Here is a 24,775-nt window from a genome sequence, read left to right as displayed (position 1 = left end):
CTTATTTTATCCTCACGGTTGCTTTTGCTCTTGAATATTAGAGGGCTGGTGGGGAAATTGTTGTCTTCCTACTGGTACCCAACAGAATTATCCCATCCTCCCGGCTAAGAGGCTAACTGTGTAATTGAAATGTCACTAGGCAGAAATTTCTCTTGCATGCCCCGATCTTCCATCGCAAACTCATTTTCTCTGAGCTGAGAAATGGCGGGACGTCAAGCCAAGCCAAAAATATCTAGCAGAAGCTGGGAATTACAGAAGCATGAATTTTAATAAGTGGGAAGAAAAGCTGCTTTCTCCCCATGGGCACATCAGGAAGTCATCGCTCCTTGACTGTGGCCAGAGTGTTGGCAACAACTGCAGCTTACAGAAGGAAGTTCACACGGAGCTCAGAGCACTGGTCTATCTAGCAGCCTCCTCTAACCCCCTTTTCAGAACCCCTCCAGTTAGCAAAAAGCAAATAGAGGGATACACACCACCCATCATGCAGAATTTAGAAAGTCCCAGGTTGAGTTCCGGGCAGCTCTAGGTAGGACTGGGAAAGCCCCATCCGAAAACCTGGAGGGCCACTGCCTGTCAGTGCAGCCAGTGCTAAGCTAGACAGAGGAATGCTTTTACACTGTAGAAAGGAGTTTCCTATCTTTCATATTGTGCTGTGATTAAAACAGCGAACTGCGCTCAAAACTAAAAAATTGGGTACTGAAATGAAACAGGCAAACCTTAGCAGATCTATGGCAACATGCGAATTCCACAGTCCAAAACTGGAAATTGCTCTTTTCCTGTTTTTGTTGGCGCAGTCACCCCCTGCAGCTCCCCACTGCCCTGCCTGTACCCTAAACTGGTCTCACTGAGTGCTCTGCCAGCAGCCTCTCTCAAAGTGGTGCACTGTGACGTCCACTGCCTGTCCGCAATCAGGGCCACCAACCCTTCTCAGCAGTTTCCTTCGCCGCTGCCTTGCGTTACAGAATCCTAGCTGTTCCCCATCCTATCCTTTTCCTTTCAAAGTGCAATTAATTTCAGGGCAGAGACGAAACACTTGTGCCTGACAGATCACCCTCCTCTCAGATGCACTGCAGGTGATGTTCAGGCAGCTGCGTCTCCCCCCACCGATTGATTTCAACCCAGTCCTTTCTTCACTTCCACCCTCAGCTTTTGGCAGCACCGGAGGAAAACCACAAGAGAGCAGAGAGAACAAAGGGCAGAGGAGAATCTGTGTGCTAAAATGTCCCCTTCCTTTAAAAAAAAACCCACAAAACAAAACAAAACAAAACAGAATCCACTTTGTTTTCCTTGCACCAGAAAAAGGGGCAGCCTAGTTTTTCTAGCTAGATACCATGGAAACGGCTATGCCGATTAGCTGGTCAACCTGGAAACACACGGGTCGGGAATTAACCGCAAACTATGAGCTGCAATGAAGGAGAGGTTTCTTCTGCCTGTGGCAGCACATCGGTCCCCGCATTCCACCTCTTCAATCGTCCTAAAATAATGTGGGGTTTGATGCTGCAAGGAACATAGACTGCAGAAAATAATGGGGGAAGGAGTTAATAACAGCTATTGGTGGTACCATGGGGGAAGGACTTTACGGGGGCACTCCAGGGAATGTGTGTGTGTGTGTGTCCCCACAAGTGCATGTTTTGGAGAAAGCAAAATAAAACACGTTAAAGAGCAAAACCACTACCTCCCCCTCCCCAAATCCATTAAGCCCCAGAGTCTAAAATAAGCCAAGTCCACTATTTGGGTTCTGCCTTTTGTCTTTCAAAGAGGCCATCCTCCTCTGCCTCTTTGGTTGCTTCCTAGAAGCCCCACCGAGGCTGCAGCCCTCTATACATGCTTCCAGGGGAGCGAGTTCCCTTGAACCCAACGGGACACGCTCTTTCTGATGAAACATGCATAGGATTTCCCAAGAGCCCAGCAAAAGCACCCGGGCACACACCGGCTTCCTGTCGCCCTGCATCTGCCGGAGAGAGAAGTGAGCTCAAGGAGAAATCGTCGCCTGCAGCAAAGAAAGGAAATTGGGGAGGCGGGCGGAGGAGAGAGCTTCCAAAAACAGGGGAGGGAGAGGTCACCCCAGAAGTCAAAGGGAATAAGAGAGAGAGAGAGAGAGAGAGAGAGAACCGCACCTACCTTAGATGTTGTCGCTTCTTTTCTAGTCCGGCAGTCAAGAAAAAAAGCAAGCGGCAAAGTAAAGGAGACGCGGGGCGATGGATCTAGCAAGCAGGCATGGTGGAAAAAATGAAATAAGCCAGACGGCTGGATGGACGAGCAATTGGGGAGGGGGGGGGAGCACGGCAAAAAAAAGAAAAGAAAAAAGAACAGAGAAAGGTGTTCTCTTTTTACCCCATTCCTTTCCAGGTTCTAGACAGACAACTTATTTATTTATTTAGTATGGGCAGAGAGAGAGAGAGAGAGACGAGCCGAAATCCATTTGGCAGTGCGTGGGCAAGAGAGATGCAGTCCCCTCCCTTCCCTCTCTCTCACTGCCGCAACAGCCTCGTTTGTACCTTCAAAGCCTGAGTCAGCAGGAATCTGCTCTGCCAGCCATCGCATTGGCAGCTGATTCTGTTTTTGTAAATTCTGCCTCCCCCCCCTCTACTCCTGACACACTACTCCTCCCGGATTGCGGCTAAATGTGGAGATGGTTCGCTCCGGAGGCGTCTGCTGATTAATTGTGTGGGCATCGGAACACGGCAAAGAGGAGAGCCCCCACCCCACCCCCGTGCGGCTGCGAGACAGGTGTCGCAATGGTCAGGTGATGGGGAGCTGGGTGGGCAGGCGGGGGGTGGATGGCAGCAGTTAACTGCTCCCAAAAGTTCAGATTTATCTCAGGGTCAAGATCCGGAGGATGTGAGAGCAGAGGGGAAAGAGAACACTGTTGGCTCCATCCCCTGGGGGCAGGCCAAGGGACAATGGGATTAAACCTACCGATGAGGCAGATTTAGGTAAAACTCCTGGCAAGAAAAATCTCTAGGCTAGCCACTGACTTTTTGGCAAAGTCCAAGTCAGTCCAACTGGCCTAACTTGCCAGAACTGTCTGCTCTGCCTCAGAGGGCTTCTCCAGGGTCTTGGGCAGAGATTGTACCTGGAATCTCCTGCATGCAAGGTGTGGGGTCAACCTACAGGGGATGGAAAGAACACGAGGTTCAAGGTGCTTGTACAGTATTTATTTATTCAAACAACTTGGGTCCAGGATACCTCAAAGACTGCTTGATCCCTTATATCACTGCTTGATCAGTGAGGTCTTTGGGGGAGTCACAATTAGTGGTTCCCCATGACTTGGATGCATGGTTCGTAGCAACCAGGAACTGTGCTGGGTTCAGTATTGTGGGTCCAGTTTTATGGCACACCCTTCAAGCTGAGGCCAAACAGACCCTTGCCCTGTTGAACCTCTAGCACTTACGGAATACACACACACACACACACACACACACCAGCAGGTATTTTAACTGAATTCTGGTTTTACAGTTTTAACTCCTGTTTAGTTTCATTTTATTTACTTCTCCCATACTGCAATTAAGTGGCATATAAATGGTTGAATTAAATAAAAACACTTGAAAACAAAGTGAGCAACTCACACATTTCCCTTCCATGGAAAACAACAGAAATTTCAAAGTATGTATGCAAACGTGGAGTTCTTTTTTTTAAAAAAAGCATTTAAACACATGTTTCCCTTTCAAAAGACACATGCAAAATCCATATTTTGCTAGATTTAAGCTACTGATGACAATTAACAGAAGCATGAAATCTGCTGGGTACCTCAACTCTGGTCTGCACATTAGCCCAAGAGGTGCAGATCAGGATGTTTGTATCCACAAAGATAAAATTCCTTGGGCAAAAGTCACCCATGCAGCAAAATCCTTATACCTGTTTGCTCAGAGGTAAGTCCCACCATGCTCCAAGAGATTTACTGCCATGTGTAGGCAAAAGACTGCAGACCAAATTAACATTCCCTCCCAGCCTAGCAGGTCTTTTCCTGGTACTTTCAGTGACACAGTAGTAGCAGAGCTTTTGGGTTGCTCTCCATTGCTCTTTAGCACCACCATTGTGGATGGTCAGTGGGGTGCACTGCAGCTTAGCAGAGGTCAGGTGATTCCAGGGACCAATGGAGATCCACTTGGTCATATAAAACACCTGACTCTGGGCTAGGTCTTGCATGTAAGCTGCTTAGGGTTGTAGACAACTAACTCAGGGCAGACCCGCAAAAATTAACCGAGGTCCATTAATTCCAGCAACTTGCCTCTGAGTAGAACTAGCACTGAGTGGAACCCTTAAGTGTTCAGGTACAAACTGAGCCACTCGCGGACTCTCCATCCTTACAAACTTGAATGCTTGGTTCCTGGTTTGGACTATACAACTGCATCATCATTGATCATGATGATGATGATGGTGCTACCTGCTGCAGTGGTACTTGCTCACCTCCGGACAACTGGCTTTTCAAGCACAATCCTCTTTAACAACCCCACTTTTGTATTGCTGGGCCCTAAGTGTGGGTGGTGCTATGGTCTAAACCACAGAGCCTAGGGCTTGCTGATCAGAAGGTTGGCGGTTCGAATCCCCGCGATGGGGTGAGCTCCCGTTGTTCAGTCCCAGCTCCTGCCAACCTAGCAGTTCAAAAGCACATCAAAGTGCAAGTAGATAAATAAGTACCACTCTGGCGGGAAGGTAAACAACGTTTCTGTGTGCTGCTCTGGTTTGCCAGAAGCAGATTAGTCATGCTGGCCACATGACCCGGAAGCTGTATGTCAGCTCCCTCGGCCAATAAAGCGAGATGAGCGCCGCAACCCCAGAGTCATCCGCAACTGGACCTAACGATCAGGGGTACCTTTACCTTTTAAGGCGGAGACAGGAGGCTGTGTTATACGTAGCCAGACAACTGGTGGACCCAATTCAGTATTACTCACACTGACTTGCTGAGGCTTTCCAGAGATTCTCCCCCAGCCCTAGCTGCGTTTGAACCTGAGACTGTAGAGCTAAGTCCATTCCCTAAGGGGCTTAGCAAAGGAGCTGGAATGCCCAACCCCTTCTGACCTTTCCACAATGTGGTGACTATCCTGTTTGGAGGAAAACATTGCTCAGCATGCATATAGGACTTTTTAGTTCAGAGAAAGGGTAAAAGGTGACATGACAGAAGTTCCTAAAATTATACGTGGCATGGAAGAAGTGGATAGAGAAAAGTTTTTCTCCCTCTCTCATAGCACTGGAACTTGGGGACATCCGATGAAGCTGAATGTTGGGAGGTTCAAGACAGATAAAAGAAAGGATTTCTTCATGCAGCGCATAGTTAAACTGTGGAACTCCCTCCTACAGGAGGAAGTGATGGTTACCAACTTGGATGGCTTTAAAGGAGGACTGGACAAATTTATGGAGCCTATCAGTGGCTACCAGTCATGATGGCTGTGCTCTGTCTCCATGACCGGAGGCAGCAACGCTTCTGAGTACTATTTGATGCAAACTGCAGGAGGGGAGAGTCAGTCCTCTTGTGTCTGAATACTTGTTGCGGGCTTCCCATTGGGGCATCTGGTCAGCCACTGTGAGAACAGGATGCGGGACTCGATGGGCCATTGGCGTGATCCAGCAGGCTCTTCTTGTGATCCACCAGCAACCAGCGTCCGAGGAGAATCATGCCCTTTCCGCTGCGTTCTCCATCAGGCTCACTCCTATTTTCTGGGGACATCTTGCCTTACCTCATGTGACCTTGCTGCTACAACCCCCTTTCGCCAGCTCTGACACTACACCAGCCTTCAAGCAAAGAGGCAAAACGGCCTGGAGCCAACACTGCTCTCTACCTCAAGAGACCTTTCGACACGCGAGACCCATCTGCTCCCTGCTAATTGCCTTCCACTTCCTTCGCCACTGCCCAACGGTTCCTCCAAGTGGTTTGGAAGAGAAAAAATGGCCAAGTAATTAAATTGCTCTTGACTTCAAGGCAAGAGGTGTAGCAGCTTCACTGTGGGCCAACTCTCTCTGCTGGGGGTAGCAGAGAGCAATTATATTGATGGACGGTGAAACCTTCCAAGCCAAGTGTTTACATAAAGAGGTTAGAAGCTCAGAGAATGTGGGAGTCCTTTTTGGTGGCCTGGAGGGGATGTTGATGAAGATAACTAGACAAGGGCCTAGAAGACACCAAGTGGAGATTTGTCCCACCACCAGAGTCACCAACTCCTCCTCTCTCTGCTTGTCTTTTGATCAAAGCAAAGAAAGATATAAGATAAGGAGAACATAGAAGATGGATAAGGGAAATAGCTACCATTGCTTTGCCGTTTGCCCAAATGGATGCCTAAGCCATGACCTGCTTCCCGCCTCTTGGGAAGCTGGGATCCCTGCCAGCCGGCACTATACACACTGGACCGTCTTGAAAGTCCCTGTGGGCACCTGTTACCTAGCAACACCCTTAGCTCATGCCACCTTGGGGAATTCCCAAGATGCAAGAGGGTGCATTTAACGCTCTGCAGTCTGTCGGCTGCTCACAAGGTTGTCAAGCCTCTCCGCCAAATCCTGAGAAGCAGGGAAGAAAAACCAGGTTCTGTTGCCACATCTCTCTCACTGGCTATGTCCAGCGGAGGGGAGCCTTTTTCAGACCAAAAGCCACATTCTGTTGTGGGCAATCTTGAGAGGGGGTGGCGCTTAAGAAGAGCCTGCTGGATCAGGCCAATGACTCATCTAGTCCAGCATCCTGTTCTCACACTGGCCAACCAGGTGCCTGTGGGAAACCAGGGAGCAGAACATGACCACAAGAGCACTCTCTCCCTCCCGTGGTTCCCAGCATCTGGCATTTCTGCCTCCAACTGTGGAGGTAGAGCATAGCCATTGTCGCTAGTAGCCATGGGTAGCCCTCTCCTCTGTGAATTTGCCCAGTCCTCTTTTAAAGCCATTCAAGTTGGTTGCCATCACTGCCTCCTGGCAGAGAATGTCAGTGGTGGGTGCAGTCCAGAGAAGAAGAGGAGGAGTTTGGATTTGATATCCCGCTTTATCACTACCCGAAGGAGTCTCAAAGCGACTAGAATTCTCCTTTTCCCTTCCTCCCCCACAACAAACACTCTGTGAGGTGAGTGAGGCTGAGAGACTTCAAAGAAGTGTGACTGGCCCAAGGTCACCCAGCAGCTGCATGTGGAGGAACGGAGATGCGAACCCGCTTCACCAGATTACAAGTCTACCGCTCTTAACCACTACACCATACTATCTCTCAGAGGCCAAAGTAGGTGAAGCAGTGGCTACAGCTCTTACCCTTTATTTATTTATTTTAACAGAACTTAATACACTGTTGGTTATAATTAAACCTCTAGGGTTTATAGTCTAGACATGCAAAAGTCAAGATCTCTGTCTTTTTCTCTCTCTATCTACACACACACACACACACACACACACACATTCTTTGTCACCCAACCACCCATCCCAGCTGAGAAAAAGGATCATTCCCCTGGGACCCACTTTGGGGTGAACATGACATGCCCAGGTTTGTGTTTTGTTGCTCCTGGCAAAGCGGGGTGACCTTTTGAGTAGCCTGCACAAACATGCTACTTGTTCCCATTAAACCATGGCTTCATGTTAGCTATGGTGTAACATGGCATGCGAAGCAGGGCAATGACAGGTGCTGAGCTGAAAAGTGTTGTGTGGCTTCTTCCCTGACCCACCCCCGAGAAAGCTTTCTTCCTATTACTGTACAGAGGAGGAGTGTATGCTCAAAAACAAGCTGCTGCGTCTGAAGTGTTATAATCCTACGGTTCGTATTGAGGGTCAGTCCGTGTACTAAAATTAAGAGGCTTCTGAATGGCACTGTACAAATGTTTGGGACTTCTTCATTTAGAGATAAGGTAAGTAAGGTGACATGACCTCAGGAGGGGAGAGTGCTCTTGAGTTTGGGTCCTGCCTTCTGGTTTTCCCATTGTGGGGCATCTGGATGGTCATAGAGAGAATACGATGATGGACAAGGTGGGCCACTGGTCTGATCCAGCACGCTCTTCTTGTGGACTTACATTCTTCTGATAGAAGTTTATAAAATTATGAATGGCATGGAGAAAGTGGCTACAGAGAGGCTTTTCTCCATACTAGAACTTGTGACCATCTAACGAAGCTGAATGTCGGAAAATTCAGGGCAGATAAAAGAAAGCATTTCTTGACGTTCACCTATGGAACTCTTCTTGACGTTCACCTATGGACAAATCTATGCAGGAGAGAGAGAGCTGTTGATGGCTACTAGCCGGGTTGGCTATGCTCTGCCTCCAGTCGGAGGCTGTGATGATTCTGAACAGGGCCAGCCCAAGACATTTTGGCGCCTAAGGCAAACCACAAAATGGTGTTCCCATTCTAGGGAAGATGGGGTGAGTGAAGATCTACATCAGAAACAATGTGGGGAATAAAGATCTACACTGGAAACAAGGGCGGGAGGAGACCAGCAATGCCTACTATTCACCAAGAGGCCGCTGTAGAAGTGGCATTGAGGAGATGGCAGCTCTTGTTTCTAAGGAGCATGCCACAGCAGTGGCAGGATCAGGTTTAAGGTGCTGGTTTTAACCTTTAAAGCCCTATACGGCCTAGGACCCACGTACCTACGGGACCACCTCTCCTGGAATGTCCCACGGAGGACCTTACAGTCTTCAAACAAAAACATCTTGGAGGTCCCGGGACACAGGGAGGTTAGGCTGGCCTCAACCAGAGCCAGGGCTTTTTTGGCTGTGGCCCCGATCTGGTGGAACGGTCTGTCACAAGAGACTAGGGCCTTGCGGGACTTGACATCTTTCCGCAGGGCCTGCAAGACAGAACTGTTCCACCAGGCCTTTGGCTAGGGCACAGTCTGACCCCCTCCTTTGGTAATCCTCACAGAACTCTAGCCCAATGGTTGCCATTAATTTGATTTTGAATTGATTTTAGAATGAATTGATTTTAGAATGCTGTGTTACTTTTATTGTTGTTAGCCGCTCTGAACCCGGCTTCGGCTGGGGAGGGTGGGATATAAATAATTTATTATTATTATTATTATTATTATTATTATTATTATTATTATTATTTATTATCATCATCATCAGACGATGCATTCCTTGGAGGCCAGAGCTGCTGCCTCTGTGGATTCTGCTGCCTGAGGCAGTCACCTCACCTTGCCTCATGGGTGGGCCAGACCTGCTTCTGAATAACATTTGCTGGAAGACACAGGGAGAGTGTTCTGGCTCTCAGGTTCTGCTTGTGGGTTTCCCATTGAGGCATCTGGTCAGCTACTGTGAGAAGAGGAAGCAGGACTAGATAGGCCCCCTTTGGCCTGACCCAGTAGGCTCTTCTTATATTCTTACTGTCCATCTGCCAAACATGGCTGTGCTACTTTTTACCTGGTAGGTGGGGGGGGGGGGGGAAAGAGACTTACACTACTTTGGGAAGCGGAAAGTGCAGAAGCTCCCCACCCCCACCCCTGAGCGTGCTGATAACCGGAGCATTAATGCTGCAAGGCCAATTCTTCCCGTTCCGCACTAGCAAATTGCACCAGCTGAGCTGCTCCAGCAGAGCTTTTTGCTCTGCTCCCAATCAGCACCAAACGCAGCAACTCAGCAAGAATTTCCCATTATGCTTCAGCAGGGACTTTGGCACCTGGATGACTCAGCGGACAGGCCCCTGGCGACTCTGGAGCCAGGGAACATTTGGCGTTCTCACACAGCCGCACGCACGCACACACACAGTCACCCGCTGCCTTTTAAGGGGCACAGCCACTGCAATTATTTGGAGGATCAGGTGAGCTCGTAGGGGTGTGTGTGTGGGGGGGTCCTAGCTCAACTGCTGGCAGGGAAGTGCTCTATTGCTCGGGTCCTGCTAGAGTTTCTCACAGGGTGGCTACAGGGTGGGAACAGGGCACTGGACTAGGTGGGCCACTGACCTGATCCAGCAGTCTTCATATATTCTAATGAGAGCATCAGTTTTGCATGCAGAAGGTTCCAAGTTCAACATCCGGCACTTCCCGTTAAAAGCCATTTCATGATGGGAAAGGTGCTTCTCTGCTTGAGACTCTGGAGAAGTGATAACACTCAGAGTAGACAATACTGACCAAGATGGACCAACGTCCCGACCTAGTATAATTCAGGTTCCTTTGTTCTCCTTATGTTAGTTACCTGCAGTGCTATTTTTTTCTAGAATAAGAGGTGCCAGAACTCACCACGAACTTTTGCTTTGTTCTTTTAGAATGGCAATGGCATCCAGTGAAGAAAATGCTCTGTATTTAATTAATTTAATTCAGGTTCTCCATATGTTGTTGGACTCAAACTCCCAACAGTGGTCAGGGACAATGGGAACTGGAGTCCAACATTATCTGGAGGGGCACATACCCCCCTCCCCAATTTAGCTGCCTCCCTATTTTTTGTGCGTTGGAAAGCTTTGCAATTGTGCCTTCAAAGAAACTCACACCCATCTCTGACTCCCTCCCTTTGAGTAATTCCACCCATGGGATCTGACCCAGTATTTCTTTAAATTTGCTGAAATCAGCTTTCCTGGGTACACAGCTGACTACACTCAGCTTTCCCATTTCTCCGTATCACGATTCCCAAGATGAACCGAGACATTTCCACCCCAAATCCCCAGTATCTCATCTCACTTATCAGACTGTTTGTTAATTTTATTTACAAGATTTATTTCCTGGCTTTCATCTCAGGGCAGATCAGATAGGGAGCCCATGACGCCCAGTAAGGCCATTCAGAGGAGCCAACTCTTAGGGGCTTCAACACCTCCCCCCCCCCCAATAAAATATATGAAGGGGGCTGGGCCCCCTCAAAGTTGATGGGCATTGCCATTCAAATGGTGTGCATGCACTGTGTCATGTGATGGATTATGCGGGGCGGGGCTTACCTGCCCTCCCATATTTTATTCAAGTTGGCACCTCTGAGACCAGTGGTCCATTTAGGTCTGTGCTGTATACCCCAGTACTCCTTAACCTTTCTAGATCTGAACCCACCTCAAACCCAAACCACAGAGCCTAGGACTTGCCGATCAGAAGGTCAGCAGTTCAAATCCCTGTGACAGGGTGAGCTCCCGTTGCTCGGTCCCTGCTCCTGCCAACCTAGCAGTTCGAAAGCACGTCAAAGTGCAAGTAGATAAATAGGTACCGCTCTGGCGGGAAGGTAAACGGCGTTTCCGTGTGCTGCTCTGGTTCGCCAGAACCGGCTTAGTCCTGCTGGCCACATGACCCGGAAGCTGTACGCAGGCTCCCTCAGCCTATAGAGCGAGATGAGCGCCGCAAGCCCAGAGTCAGCCACGCCTGAACCTAATGGTCAGGGGTCCCTTTACCTTTAAGTTTGGGAAATACTGATTTAAATGCAATCACAAGTCCCTGGTTTGAATCTTGACACTCTTATGAGAACTGCCTCCCCACTGCAATGTAAAACAGGACAACAGCATTAGTCTCCCTTACAGGATTGTTATTAAGTTTTATTTTGATAATTTTATGTGAGCATGCTAAAGCACTGGATGATGGGCAGCCACCTAGTCCTCTCCAGATGTTGATGGACTGTAGTTCCATTCAGGAAACTCAGGAAATCCAACATCTGGAGAAGAGCAGGTTGTCTGTCCCTGCAGTACAATAAATGCTAAATATAATAGCAACAGCAATGAATAAAAATGACAGGTCAAATAAGTCCCTGAAAACCTAAGCAGTTAACTGATTTTTTTAAAGTCATTATCTCAGTCTACAAACATGCCCAAGTTATTCCTAATTAAACAAATTCACTCATAACAGAAAGAGAGGTCTGGTGCCAGCAAAACTGGCATAGAGGAGATCTAGGCATTGGACTCAAAATGAGCAACAGCTTTCAAAATGTCAGAGACAGAAAACTCCACAGGGAGGAAGGAAAGGGAAAGAGAGATTTATGCACCCACATACTTTACTCATCAGGATTTTAGTGTGCATTTTGGTAAGCATTCTTTGGCAAATAATCACATTTCCCCCCCAATCAACTTCCCCTACACAGTTTTGTACATTCTTTTCTTACTAATGTGTGGATTTTTAGACACACTTCCCCCTAGCATGCACATAAGTTGGAGAACTGATTTGCAAAGTGTAAATTTTGAAGAACTGCTGTGCTCCAATCCATCTCTTGTTTCCTCAACTGTGATTTAGGTACGTCTTCATTTAAATGTGAACAAAACTTAAGTCTCTCCCACATCCCTAAGGGTGGAACATAGGAAGCGGCCTTATACTGAGTCAAACCACTGGTCCATTGAGCTCATCATAGACTGCAATGCCTGGCAGGATTTTAAGCAAGAGTCTCTCCCAACCCTACCTGGATATGTCATTGGGGACTGAACCAAGGACCTTCTGTTTGCAAGGCAGAAGCTGTGCTAGTTCTCTATGGTGGTGGTGGTGGGGGGGGAGATAAATTATCCAAGATTCTAAGGACTCTTCTTTGCCAGACGCAGAAGCCCTCGCTCCCTCTCTTTCCCTGCCTCCCTAGCAGATATCCATAGGTACATTGATGTACTCGATCCATCAATGCTGATGCATCCCAATAACACTCTGCCAAGCAGCCCACCCACGTACCTGGAAAGCACACACCCATCGCAGTCAGCATTCCCAGGGCTCTCCATCTCAGAAATATCTCTGCTGCCCAGCTGCAAGCTCTGCCGAGTCAGAGTTTCCTGAATCAATGCAATCAACTGAACCGCGGGAGCTCTTTTCATGTTTCATGAAACCTGGTACCCAAAGCCTGGAGAAAAGCCTTATTGGCCCACGATGTCACCTGTTTCGCATTCAAGAAGGCCTAGATTCAATCCCTGGCATTGCCGAAGATCTCTGCAGCTGAAAAGCTAATCCATCTCACCCCCCCCCTTTCTGATTTATTAAGATGGCAGGGGATACCCAGTGGTTGGAGATGGTGGGAGTGGCGGTCCGATGGCATGTGGAGGGCCCCAGGTTCCCCATGGCTAAGTAGAGAACCTAAGAACAACCAGCTGAATCGGGCCTGTTGTCTACACTGGTAGCAGCTCTCTAGAGTCTTGGGCAGAGGTCTTTATTTGGAGAGGTTGAGGATGTTCTGCATGCAAAGCACAACTGAGCATTGGACCTTCCCCAACTGCCTTTGCAATTGCAATTTCGCCTGCTGCTCAGGGTCTCCAGCCCTTTCACCCCAGGAGTCCCATGCTGGAAAACCTCATTCCTCAGGTTTGACAGAGGATCTCGGAGGACGCCCTCTGCGCTGCTCAAAGGCTACGGGAGCCTCTCATTCTTATGCTGCCTGACAGCCAGCTGCCAGCCTTTTCAGCTATTCATTTCTTGAAATATATATTTAATCAGAGGCACCACGGTCCTTTAATTTGCTCAGCCGGGGAGAGAGAGAGTGTCCTTGCCTGCGGGGAAATCTTTCAGTGAGTTTACAGTGACTCAAGCACTTCTTCACGGAGGCAGCCGGCCGGCTGCTGTCGCCCAGAGACAAAAGCCTTCAAAAGTGCTCACGTCTTTGCCAAACACCAGAACCTCGGATAATTTGCCAGTTCTGAGGGTGAAAGAGCTCTCTTCCTTTCCACAACCCTTTGCCTACTCTGCATTTCTCTAGCTGATAAGGGGTGGGGGAGAAAGGAGGGTGTTCCCCCCCCTGCACACAGGCAATAAGATGGCATTGGTGGTGGCAGTTATAGAGACATAGCTTGCTAAGACACTAGGCAGGATTAGATGGGAGAGATTCTGTACCCATGCAAATGGACTCGAAGGGGTTAAAGAATGTTTTTGTTTTTTTAAAAAAATGTGTGGTGAGGCTGACTTGGGAGTAAAACCCATGGTTGCCAAATGAAACTGAATGGCAGTAGAGCCAAGATGGATAAATGTAAGACCTTCTTCCTGCAAGGTGTAATTAACTTATGAACTCACCTGGGAAGGTAAGCCCATCTAGGAGAAGGAAAACTCTGATCCTAAACCTCCGCTGCCTTGTGGAACATCTTTGGGAGAAGAAAAAGCTATGGGGTGAAGCCTACACAAATCCAGAGTGGAGTCCCTAAGAGGGTTGGATGGTGCCTTGTACGCCTCCTTCCGGCAACTCCTGCAGCCAAGCTGGCACCCAGATATATTGCTTGGCTCTCCTTTGGACCACATCAATGAGGCCAAGGGGGGGGGGGGTTGTCATCTGGGCAGCCCAGGACCTCCATACACATTGCCTAGACTTGCGCCCAAGGGATTTCACCTTGGTGCTGCTAAGACAGTGGTTTGACCTGACTGCTGGAAGAGCACTCAAGAAGGCCTAGATTCTCTTGAGACAGATAGATATCAACAACAACTCACTGCCACATGACATAATAGCTACTAGCTTAGATTTGCTTGTTTGTTTCAACAAATTACGCTAGTAGGATTACAAGAAGTTTTGTAAGGAGGAATATATGCAATATTGCAAAGAAGAGAAAGAAGAGAGATATTAGTTATGATATTTAAATGTAATAGTGAAAGTAAGAAATGTAAATTAAATGGAAAAGATTAGAAAATTTTCAGATGTGATTGATGGAAGTCAAAAAAATTGTATAAGATATAAAAGTATGTTTAATAATTGTTGAAAATGATATGTTAAAAAACTAATAAAAATATTTTAAAAGATTTGCTTGTTTATTTAGTCTATTTACATCCCACCCTTCCTGCAATGGAGCCCAAGGCAGCAAACACACCACTGAAGCAATCCCATTCAAAACATAATTATGTACATATGTTGCCTATAAATGATTATGATAAAATAAAAACCTCAGGGGATGGGTGTATCCTTATCCATTAGACGTTATAATCAAGCGTAATTTCCATATTCACAAGCAAAACAGACACTAAACATCTGATGCCAGAGACAAACCTTCCAACTTGGCCATGCCAAAGGTTTTCTGTCCAGCATCTGGTTCTGGGTTTCAGCTCACGCAGGACCTCAAATCACCTTCCTTGCTATATCTCGCCTTTGAAATGCGTGCAAGAAAAGATATTGCAAGGAGTTGATTTAGGCCATGTTGCACTGGACTCTGCACCAGAGCACCCCTTGCCTGAAAAACAGTTTTATTTATTTACTTATTTGCTATTTTAGTAGATGATACTCAGCTTTTCTCAATCCGCAGCAAAGTCAAAGCCGCTTGCAAATTAACGACAGGAAAACACAACCGGCAGCACAAAGGGCAGAGCAGTTCTTTAGGTTACATCACATCATTGCATGACCAAGAAACAGAACCCAGCACAGGAGTGAGCAGAGTTAATTCCTAATAAACAAACAAACACACACACACACACACACACACACACACACTCCTTGGCATCAATCAAACCATTGGCCCATCCTCCCCAATACTGTCTGTTTTGACTGGCAGGTAGGGGACCACCTACACCCTACATGTCAAACACTCTTGCAACACTCTTGCACACAATCATGGCTTCCCCCTCAAAGAATCCTGGGAACTGAAGTTTGCTAAGGGTGCTGGGGATTGTAGTCTGTTACAGTTCTTTGGACTGCTGAAGTGGTATGAATGTGCTTTAAATGCATCACCTAACTCTTCAAGATCTGAGGCAAGGAGCTTTCAGCCTATGAACTAAGAATGCTTATGTATTCCCTGTTCATTTATCTGCAATATCCTGTCTCTTTTCTATTTTTTTAAAAATATATTTCATAGAACCATAGAATTGTAGAGATGGAAGGGACCCAAAGCCTCATCCAGTCCAACCTTCTTGCAGTTATTTATTTTAATTAAAAAAAGATGGTGTCACAGGCTAGCCATGTTAGCCTGTTACAGCAAAACCCACAAAGGACTGTATCCAAAGGACTGTCCTACTCAGAGTAGCTCCACTGAAATTAATGAACATGATTAACCCAGGTCCCTTGATTTCTATAGATTCGCTCTGAATAAAGATTAGTTGATACAACCCAAACAGTCTTGTGCCATCTAAGCAAAATAAGGCTTGCATCCAGCTAAGTCCTATTGAGAGAAGACTCGTGGAAATTAATGAACCTAAGTGAGTGGCCATCTGCTCATCTCTGTCCTATACAATTCTCAGTATTTCAGCTATCCGCTCATTGTTATGGGAGAACACTCAAGTTCTGTCGCTCCGTTAAAAAAAAAAGAGAAAAATGCATTCATTAATACCCCAATTGCATGCTGGAACATAGCAGGCTAAGAGAAACAAATTAAATTATTAAAGGCTCACATAAGTCCAAAGCTGTCATATGCTCCATCCACATCTCTGCATGGTTTACTACTCAGGCTGCAACTCTTCCTTTGCCCCCATGCTGGGGGTGAGGATGAATCTGCTTCTCTTCTGCAGGACATGTGACTGAATGATCCAACTATTCCCCTGATGCGGAGATGCAGCAGAATTATCCACCCTCACGGGTGTGTGTGTGCCTGCTTCCTCTCTGCACGAGTCACCGCTCTGGGCTTGCTAGCTTCTAGCCAAGAGGCATTTCCAGATCAGTGACTCGTGCAAAAAAACAGGAGGCAGGCTCCTGTGAGGTTGGGTATTTCTCTCTCTCTCAAAGCAAAATCTTCAAGGGTGCAGAAGTAAGGGGTGCTTCCCCTTTTAATTCAGGAAACAGCAGGCATTGGTTGCATCAAGACTGGCCAACACTGCATTGCTTAATAGAAATTAGCCAAGCCAATGCATCTTTTAAAACTGTAAATGCAACACTTCAACATTCCAGGAGCTCCTGTCCCTGGCCTTCTTCATCTTTTGGGGCATGCATGGATAGCTCAATCAGTAGAGCACGAGACTCTTAATCTCAGAGTCATGGGTTTGAGCCCCATGCTGGGCAAAATATTCCTGCATTGCAGGGCGTTGGGCCAAATGGCCCCTGTGGTCCCTTCCAACTCTACATTTTATGATCACGGTAAATTCCACCACCATTATCACCTCCTCTTGCATGACACACATTCCTAAATTATTCAAGTGATCCCCCAAGAGTGCACACTGATGTGACAGCAGCAGCAGCAGCAGCAGCAGCAGCAGCAGCAGCAGCAGCAGCATCCAACTGACACAGGCGGTGCCAACCAGAAAACGCAAAACCAGCCGCTTCCTGCCATGAATTAGCAATGTTGGAGGTTGCTGAAGTCAGAGTAGGGGAGGAGGTGAAAAGCTTGGTATGTTAGGCAGGAAGTTGAGTAAGAATGAGGTGGGTGGGGGAACTCAGCCTTGTAGTTTTCAGGAAGGGGTTATGGGCAAAGAAAGCCAGAAAGCACAGATTATGGGGATGGAGGAGAAGGAGCCTCTTGGCAAATATTTCTATGCACAGCAACATCTTTGTGATTCAGTTTTCATGGCACAGAACATGCAAAGTAAAACGATGACTCACCCACCTGCTCACAAGTATTTTTATTAGCATGAATGGCTGGTTTTAAAGGTTTTATTTTTAAAAAGAAAAACATGGTTGCCTGGGGGCACTTGTTAACTCACCATAGGCGATCAGGCAGGTGGTGGTTTACAAACCTGCCTAGAGCTGCTCTCTAGATTGGGTTATTTTGCCTTCAGACATGAGGTTGAATATGTACCCAAGCAGCCCTGCAGCCTAACACTCGTTTTCCCCCCTGTCTGTACAGAGCAATTCCTCTATGAGGAAAGATTACAACACTCTGGTCAGAAAAAGTAGTCAGGGGCACGTACAAAATAATCTGTAGGAGAAAGCAGACAGAGATAAACTTCTCCCTTTATATCAGTACTAGGTGCTGGGGACATCCAAATGAAGCTGAATGTCTGAAGATTCAGGACGGGAAAAAGGAAGGTCTTCTTCACATCATATGTAATTAAATTATGGAATTTCCTAGCACAAGTGATAATGATGGCTGCCAACTGAGACAGCTTTAAAAGGGGATTAGATAAACACACCAAGGAGGATAAGGCTGTCAGTGATACTAATCACAATGGCTGTATGTAGCCTCCAGTATCAGAGAAGGTACCAGTTAGTGAGGAGTGCTGTTGAACTTGTAACCAGCATGTGGGCTTCCCATTGAGGCATCTGGCTTACCACTGTGAGAACAGGACATTAGGGGCTAGATGAGCCTTTGGTCTGATCCAGCTGTTGAAATAGTGATGGTAAGGTCTTTGGGGCAGGGACCGGATTTGTTTATGGCATGCTGAGAGGCGTCACACACATTGAAGGACGCTCGTGTGGCAAGGGGATGGCAGACCCTACAATCAGCAGGTGAAGTCTTCTTGGTGGTACTGCCACCAGGGCCTGCCTGGTTGGCACTGACCCATGGCAGCGCCTTTTCAGTGGTGATTCCTCGTCTGTAGAATGTCCTCCCTGGTGAGGCGCACCTGGCTCCATCACTACTGTACTATCTTTTCATTATTAGCTAGGCATTTGGTGGCTGAATACCATAGAATCATATATCGTTCCAGGCAACCCTGTGATCGTAGGACAAAACAATCTTCTAATTGAAATTGTTCTTAGAATGCTTTTAACTGTAACTGCTTTCAGATGTTTCAAAGTTTAATTGTTTTTAGAATGTTTTGATCTGTTTTAGAAAGCTTTTGTTTTGCTTTTTACATTGTATATCTGTTTGTCGCCCTGGGGTCCTTGGGAAGGAAGGGTGGGATATAAACAAGCAAATAGATATAAAGAAATAGGATAATTATTATGATGCCTTAAAAACAAACAAAAACAACTCAGTTGTTGCAGGCCTAGCCAGATTCCCCTTGGTTGCTTCTTGCACTGCTCCAGAAATGCTCCTCTGCTTACATCTTCCCCATGTTGGGAAAGGGCCGTAGCTCAGTAGTAGAGAGTCTGCTTTGCATGCAAAAAGTCCCAGGTTCAATCCCCAATGGCACCTGCGGGAAGGGCTGGGAGAGACTTCCTGCCTGAAACCCTGGACAGACATTGCTGCCAGTGAGTGTAGACAATACTGATGGAGATAGTGGTCTGACTCAGTATAAGGCAAGTTCCTATGATGTGAGTTACCAAGATGGGTTGGGGAGAGGCAGTGCACAATAGCAGATGGCTGAAGCAGCAAAAAGAACAGGCTCACCATGGCTGAAGCTTCTGTGAGAGAGCTCATGGAAGCTACAATCAATGGGCAAGCCTCAGAAGGGCCACTGGACTTCTCGCTCAGCCACCTTCAAATTTCTGAATCCTCCGCCAGCTAGGAAAAGCTGCCAGACTCTCTATATTCATGCATATCCTGGAGAGCACCTCTCGAGTTATTATAGAATTGGCAGGGACCCAAAGGGTCATATAGTACAACCCCCTATTATGTTGTATTTAAAAGAAGTAACCACAATACGTACTCTTAAACCTATACTGTATACCATCTTTAGGAGGTCTGGCATTTTAATTTCGAATATATCCAAGACCCTCTGCGGACACGTTGCATTTTCCCTCCTGGCATCTAAGACACACTACCTTCCAAAGGCGTTATGAAACACCGCCACACACTCTCTTTATGAACTAATACTTCCCTGCCAAGTCTGATCCACTCTGATCCATTCCGTATCTCAGCTTTCACCAACCAAGGTTGTTGATTGGGTTATCCTGCTGACACCCTATAGCACCTCTTTTGAGGGAGCTGCCAATATGCCACTGGGCACTAAATGCTAAAAGGTTTTGCTTTTAGCATTTAAAGCACTAAACAGCTTGGGGCCAGGTTACCCAAGGGAGCACCTCGCCCTACATATCTATGCCTGGCATCTGCACTCCTCCGATGGGGCACTGCTGAGAGTAGGTCATGCTTCAGAGGTGGTGTGCTTAGCTTGCACTAGAAACTGGGTTTTTAGCGTTGCAGTCCTAGCCCTCTGGAATCAATAACCAGATGAAATTAAGGCCATTGCTGAGCACCAGGATGTCTCGGCACCTTAAAGACATTTTTCTTCATGAAAGCTTTCCCTGGTGGGTGACCCAGTCACTTATGGACTATTGATTACATATTTGCAGATATGGTTTTATGCTTCCTAGAATTTGTAAGGTACAGTTTTACTGTTTCTAGACTTTTGTAGAAATTATCTTACTGCACTTAGTAACCTGGCCTTACGTTTTATCCTTTTTGTTATTTTGCACACCTCTTTGGGAGGCTGTTTATAAATTTGTTAAACAAGTAAATCAATACCTGGCAATCCCTCAGAAGTTTTGGACTACACTCCAGCTGTGGTGGATGGCTGATGGCCATTGTAGTCCAAAACATCAGGAGGGCACCAGCTTGGCAAAAGCTGCTGTACTCCTTCGGAGCCCAACCAGTTGGAACAAAGGCATTTGAGAGCAATGCTGGATGGCAATACACATAACCATGTTTTAGGAAATAATGTTGTGGCCACGTCCAACATTTCTTCTCTCTAGAGGTAAATCAAATCTGGTTGCTGTTATTTGGGCTGAGCTCAAGCAAGTCACCCAGTAGCAATCTCTTTCTTTAAAATCCTTTAAAAAAGAAAACCCTAAGAAACAAAAAAACCCAGCCAGGCAGCCGTCACTCCATTTAGCCACCAGGAATCCTAAAGAGGTCAGGTTACAAGCCTCTGAGATGCCGCGCCCCTACAAAGGTATTGCAGAATTGCATTCGGCTTCCTACAAGAGACAAACAGGTCGCCCACCCACCCACCATCGCACTCCCTTTGGGCGATCGGAAGGGGAAAGCAATCGCTGAGCTTCTTCAGGCATTTTCGAAAAAGAAAATGCAAGTTACGAAAACCTAGCACCCAGAGGCAAAACCGAGGAGCCAGGCTCTGGATCCCACCCTCCTCTCTGTTTTATTACCTCCAGCTGACTCTGTGCTGAGGCACTGCAGCTGGCGTTTGGGAGAAGGTGACAGATCTCAGGGATAGATCACAACACGCGCAAACAATGACCGTGCTACCAGCCTGCAGCATTTACAGATCTGGAAGTCTAACAGCCAGAAAGCAAAGCAGGGGATCACAGAAGAACTCGCTGATCCCACTAGGAAAAAGAAGCAGCAGCTAAATAGCTTCTTTGTGTGGCACCCTAAATCCCAAGCACCCTCAACTTCCTGTCAAGGGCGCCTGTGACTCCACTAAACCAGAAGCACAAAATGATCGTTCCCGGACAGACCCCACTGCAAAGCATTAAGAGCGCCCCCCTTCCTCTCCACAATTGCAAACAGCCTCCCCCCTCACCATGCACAGACCCCCAGTGCACCCGCCCGTTGAGTCCCCCGCACCTGCAAGAACAACAGCAGCAGCAGCTCAGCAGCAGCAAAGGCACCTCCGCCAGCTTACACCATCTTCGTCCTCGTGGAAGAGGAACTCGCCCCCGGAGCTCCTCATTGGCCCCCGGGCGACGTCAATCGGTCGCATGCAAATCACCGGGGCCCCGCGCGGCGGCGATTGGCTGGCTGGGAAGCGCCTCCTGGTAACCGGCAGGCTGCGCAACCAAAGCCAGGCGCCTCGCCTGCATCCCCTCCGCATCAGCATCCTCCCCCAGGCTGGGTACCCATTTGGTACCCAGGTGGTGCCCTGGCTTGCAGCAACCCTCCTCCGCCTGGAGCATCTTTCCCTGGGGATGCTGCGTTTGTGCCCTGCTGTGGTCCTGTGCACGTTTATCAGGGGGGTAAGCCCCCACTTCTCTAAGTGGGACTTTCAGAACCGTAGAATCAGAATAGCAGAGTTGGAAGAGACCCAAGGGCCATCTAGTCCAACCCCCTGTAATGCAAGAATTTCAACGCAAGGCTTTCAAGTAAACATGTCGTGGGTCGAACACATTGCACAGGTTAACCCGTGGTATTCAGCACCATGAGATGTGGCAAAGGCTACTGACTCTATAGTTTTAGTGTGGGACTGGTGGACCTCCATACCTTACCCTTTCATCACCACTGACTATTCACCATGCTGGCTGCGGCTAATGGGACAACATCTGGAGCACCATGCTGTCCCTGCATTACACAAAGTTATAGACAGAGGTCTGTCTATGGAACCTGAAGTCCAGAGGCACTATGCCACTGAATAACAAATCTTAGAGACATGAAAATGGGCATGTGTACAGACACCTCAGGGGCATCTGGTTGGCTACTGCAAGGGGAACAGATGGAAGACTAGACAGGCATTAAGTCTGATCCAGCAGATCTCTCCCTCTGCAATCCTGTGCACACTTACCTAGGAGTAAGCGCAACTGAGCAGCACGGTGCAGGAGTGCCAACTTGGCCCTGCGACCGAGGGTGCCTGGGGCCAAGGGTGCCATGCAGTGTGCATAGCCCTGGCACCAAAATTTATGGTTGCCCACAATTCTTCATGGAGAATTTTGTGCATGCTTGGGCACCCAGGGCCTCAGAGAGCTGGCACCTGTGGCACAATGGGACACATCCTTACGTGTAAACAGGGAGAAGATTGCCTTGGAATCTTGTGCAAAATGACTAGAGAGGGGTAGTTACATCAGTCTATTGCAATGAAATTAGCAGAGAGTTTAGTGAAACCTTAAAGGCTAACAAATTTTATTGCTGCGTAAGCTTTTGTGAACAGATAGGGTAGATTCAGTAAGAGTTAAAATGTAGCAACCTAAATGTATGTATGGGTAATGATAAAGTAATTAACTTGTGTGTGCTTTTAATTAATATATCTAGTGTGAAAGGAAGCCATTGTCTCTATTCAGGCCAAATGAAGAGAGTTAAAGCTTCTTGATGAACTGTAATTGCTCCCTGGAAGTAAGATCCCCTGAACACAGTGGGACTTACTATCTACACTTACCAGAAGGATTGGGCTGCAATTCTATGCACTTTCCTGGAAATGAGACTCACTGAGCACTACATAATAAATAATTATACATGCATAGGCTCATCTGCAGCTTTATTGCCCGCTTTCTGAGAACAAACCCCATTGAGCACATTGGGACTTATTTCTGCATACACTCCTACTGGCCTTCTGGATTGTCTTTTTCACATATCTTCCTTTAACTGATATGGAAACCTGAGTTCACCATAAGGTAGGTATTTCAGTGCAGAAGGCCCAGTCATCCGGTATCCTGTTCTCTGGGAAGCTCATGAAGAGTGGTGTCACTGTATTTAATTTGCACTTAACCTCTGCATCTTTAACGACAGCCAAGCACACAGAAAACTAGTAACTGAAGCTTTTCTATCTTATTTTCTCAGTTTCAATGAGTTAAAAAAAGCTTCACCACAATGCTGGACTATTTCCATCAGCATGGGTAACAGTCAGATAAGAAAGGACCGGTGGACCAGCAACATTTAATGGGCTGCAGGTTACCCGCCTCTGTCCTAGAGTTTGTTGCTGAGCAAATGTTTGGATTATAAAGTGTGGAAAAAGGAGATTTTCTTCCCCATATTCCCATAATCAGGACTCACCCTACATTTGTAAACTGCTTTGAAGTTTGTTTTTGTCAATAGGTTTATGAATTGTAAGGAAATAAACTGGAAGTGTTCAGGAACTGAAATAAACATTGATTCACAGAGAATCACCTAAGAAACGTAAGTGATTCACTTCTACAAGACATGGTGATGATAGCTGGTCTGCACACTCCTGCCAATACACAGCACTTTACAAAGGCAATCCCCACCCTAGGAGGTTGTAGTATGAAATGCATGGTGATGAATGCTGGTGATGTTGTGTTTTAAAATGATTCGGTATATATTAATGGAAGATAACAGTGTTGAGCTATGACAGCTAAATAGACTCTCCAATAAAGGGCCACAACTGAATAGTATTGGTGTAGCATGTGGGTGAAGAGACTAAGCCCCCAATTTAAATCTTGCCTCTCCCAGGTAGAGGACACTTATCTAGTTTGCAGCTCTGGACAATACCGAGCGTGGACAATAAACCATTGGTCTGACTTGGTATAAGACAGCTTCCTATTTCCCTTCTTAGGCCCAAAGCTCAGGGGGCAACGATAGGCCTCACAACCTCTCAGCCTTGCCTACCTCACAGGGTTGTTGTGAGGGGAAAAGGACAGTGGCACAGGTTAACTTTGCACGCCTCCTTTAGCTTCTTTGCTAAAAGTCTGAGGTACACGTATAAATGGGATAAATACATAATATTGGAATTCAGGGAAATTGCACCAGTTTTTAAAATAGCTGGAGGGAGGTGAGGAAAGGAATAAAGCTTCCAATTGTAAAATTGGCTGCTTCTCGGGCTGTTTAATTATATCAAAGTAATTGTTGCTAAATTGCACAGGGAGCAGGGACAGGATAAGAATAATTTGCGCTTCCATTCTCTTAAGCTATACAGTGCAGCTAAAATTTGAATTTTCTTTTTCCCTCGCGCGTGCTGTTTCCTGCCCGCTTAAGGCCTCGCCCCTTTTCTCCGTTGCCGCGGCAACGCCTATGCTACTACAACGGCCGCCACGCCGGCTCGGGCCGTGCCATTTAGCAAAGTTCGGTGGGGAGGGTAGGTGGCAGAAGAGGAACGCAAGGAGACAAAGAGAGGGCGGGCGGGACGACAGGCAGAGGAGAATAAACCCTAGAAGGAGATGGAACGGTACTGGGCGAAGGGCAATGGCGAAAGGCAACGTGTGGCCCCTGGTGACGAATGGTTGCTCTGTCCCCCCTCCAACCAATAGGCGAGTGGTTCGGCCCGGACAAGATGGCGGCGGCTGCGCGCCCAAAGAAGGAGAGCATGAAAGCGGCAGGTAACGGGAGGTGGGAGAAAGTGGGGCGAGTACCCCGTCCCATTGAGAGAGACGATGAAAAGCAGCACGCTGATTGGCTGACCGGCTTCCCCTTCCTCGTATACCTTTAGGGGTGCACTTTGATTTGCCCCTTTCCCATTGGGGAAAAACAGAGGAGCCCGCTGATTGGCTAGCAGATTCCCTTCACACACACCCCCAACTCGCGAACTGTGGCGCCAACTGCCTCTGCCCCTCCTTTATTCTTCCGCTAGGTTCTAGAAGGTTCCATTGGCTTCTCTCCCTGCAACTTGGCCTCTCTTGAC

The 24,775-nt window shown here is 47.3% G+C and overlaps 2 protein-coding genes across 8 annotated transcripts in view; one reads left to right on the top strand and one right to left on the bottom strand.

The window, feature by feature from the left end:
• The window catches only part of KCNAB2 (potassium voltage-gated channel subfamily A regulatory beta subunit 2), a 110,144-nt gene extending 88,993 nt beyond the window's left edge, over positions 1–21,151 (bottom strand). For 4 of the 6 annotated variants that reach the window (XM_082233424.1, XM_082233428.1, XM_082233427.1 and 1 more), the window contains exon 1: positions 21,061–21,151. The gene's annotated coding sequence lies outside the window, so the exon portion shown is untranslated. Of the gene's footprint in view, positions 1–2,121; positions 2,290–2,498; positions 2,670–21,060 lie in introns of those variants that run through there. The other 2 variants (XM_082233426.1, XM_082233425.1) reach the window with 2 other exon arrangements.
• A 3,090-nt stretch (positions 21,152–24,241) lies between these two features.
• Positions 24,242–24,775, top strand: part of NPHP4 (nephrocystin 4) — a 102,281-nt gene continuing 101,747 nt past the window's right edge. For both annotated transcript variants that reach the window (XM_082233400.1, XM_082233399.1), the window contains exon 1: positions 24,242–24,473. The gene's annotated coding sequence lies outside the window, so the exon portion shown is untranslated. The remainder of the gene's footprint in view (positions 24,474–24,775) is intronic.

The sequence above is a fragment of the Podarcis vaucheri genome (genome assembly GCF_965113315.1).
Source record: "Podarcis vaucheri genome assembly, chromosome: 7".
In the NCBI taxonomy this organism is placed as follows: Eukaryota; Metazoa; Chordata; class Lepidosauria; order Squamata; family Lacertidae; genus Podarcis; species Podarcis vaucheri.
The sequence above is the reverse complement of the archived record's forward strand: the minus strand, read 5'-3'. Positions and strand labels throughout refer to the sequence as shown.